Raw genomic sequence first — 1,970 nt, 5'->3', positions numbered from 1 at the left:
AAATATTTGACTTGTTCTTAATTAGATGTTTTTAATTCTTGTTTTGATATTCCAAGATATTGATTCAAGTTAACACTCTTATTCAGAGGAGGAATAGACCATGTCTAATAGTAAATTTGTCGTAATTTAGTGAAGATGATTGCGCGCCTAGAGATAGGGTGACAAGATTTTTTTGGATTAGGGTGAAACCTAATAAGGGAATCCATAGATCGAGTTAATGCAATTCTAGGGTGTTAATTAGAAACAGATTTCAATTATTCAACCTACAGTTAGACGTTATTAGTCTCGAGAGAGATAATAACATAACTTAGGGATTTCTACGGATCAAGTCAAATGAATAAATCGTCTGATTCAAAGTCAAATAACAAGTGAAGTCTTGGTGAATTTTTCCTTAGGTATTGTCTCAATCAATCAAAATTTCCCAAAAGTATTTTCCCAAGTTTTCTTTCTATGCATTCTTAGTTAGTAATTAGTTTAGATAACCAAACCTCTTAATTTTTAGGCTAGATAATAAAAAAGAAGTAAATACTAGTACTCGTAGTTCCTTTCGGTTCGACAATCCCATCTTGCTGAACTATACTATTGTTCGATAAGTACACGATCCTTAATCGTGATAATAAGTTAGTTTCAAGAACGATTCATTTATAAATTTTTAAAACTTGTTACAAATATCACGCATCAAGTTTTTGGCTCCGTTGCCCGGGAACTAGGATATTTGGAACACTCAATTTTTATTACTTTAGCCATTTTACATTTATTGCCATTTAAATTTTTATTTCTAATTCTTCATTTATTTTCTTCTGACAGGTTTTTCTAGTTAATGACCAGAAGAAACCCGTCAGGACCATTACTATTTGATAGTGAGATCGATCGCACAGTTCACAGAAACCGAAGAGAAATAAGGTGAAGCTTATGATACACAGAGGAAGAGCAAGAGGACGATACTTCAACCACAACCAAGGAGATGGCTGAAAACCAATAAAATCCGCTACCTCCTGTGATTGCTGTTGATCCAGTAAATTAGAATCCTGCTCTACATACTATGTATGATTATGCTAAACCTAATTTAACAGGAATTGAGTCAAGTATAGTTAGACCTACTATTGCTGCAAATAATTTTGAACTGAAACCTAATGCAATTCAAATGATACAACAGTTTGTTCAGTTTGATGGTTTGCAGGACAAGGAGCCCAATGCTCACTTGGCAAATTTCTTAGAGTTTTGCGACACTTTTAAAATCAATGGCGTTTCTGATGATGCCATTTGCCTTTGGTTATTCCCTTGTTGGTTGAGGAATAAGGCTAAACAATGGTTGAACTCGTTACCACGAGGGTTAATCACTACTTGGCAGCAAATGACTGAAAATTTTTTATTAAAATATTTTTCGCTGACTAAAATAGCCAAATTACGTAATGATATCTCTTTTTTTGTGCAGATGGATTTAGAAACACTCTACGATGCATGGGAGAGATACTAGGACCTTTTGTGAAGATGCCCTCACCATGGGTTACCACTCTAGCTACAGGTCCAAACGTTTCACAATGGTCTGAACCCTTTGACTTAGTAGATGATTGACGCAGCTGCTGGTGGAACTATCAATAATAAGACACCTGAGGCGGCTTACGAATTTATTGAGGAGATGTCACTGATTAACTATCAGTGGCAAGTTATAAAGACAAAGCCGATGAAAGCAGCTAGTGTTTTCAACCTCGATACGGTTGCTATTCTATCTAACCAAGTAGAACTCCTAAAAAAAAAGATTGATGGTTTGTGTAGTTCTACTCAGGTACATCTAGTGATGTGGTACGATTCGAATGGAGGAGGAGCATGCACAGAATATCAACCCTTCAACCCTAGCATCGATGAGGAACAAATGCAATATATGGGTAACAATAACTCTAGACACTAAAATAACCCGTATAGTAACACTTATAATGCAGGTTGGAGGAACCATCCCAATTTCTCGTGGG

At 35.7% G+C, this 1,970-nt stretch overlaps 1 non-coding gene across 1 annotated transcript; it reads right to left on the bottom strand.

Annotated features, from left to right (window-relative positions):
• Positions 1-1,402: 1,402 nt before the first annotated feature.
• On the bottom strand, positions 1,403-1,509 carry LOC128289864 (small nucleolar RNA R71). Its single transcript, XR_008279506.1, has one exon. It is a non-coding gene; the product is annotated as a small nucleolar RNA R71 (small nucleolar RNA).
• Between the last annotated feature and the right edge of the window lie 461 nt (positions 1,510-1,970).

This window comes from Gossypium arboreum, chromosome 2 (assembly GCF_025698485.1).
Source record: "Gossypium arboreum isolate Shixiya-1 chromosome 2, ASM2569848v2, whole genome shotgun sequence".
NCBI lineage: Eukaryota > Viridiplantae > Streptophyta > Magnoliopsida > Malvales > Malvaceae > Gossypium > Gossypium arboreum.
The sequence above is the reverse complement of the archived record's forward strand: the minus strand, read 5'-3'. Positions and strand labels throughout refer to the sequence as shown.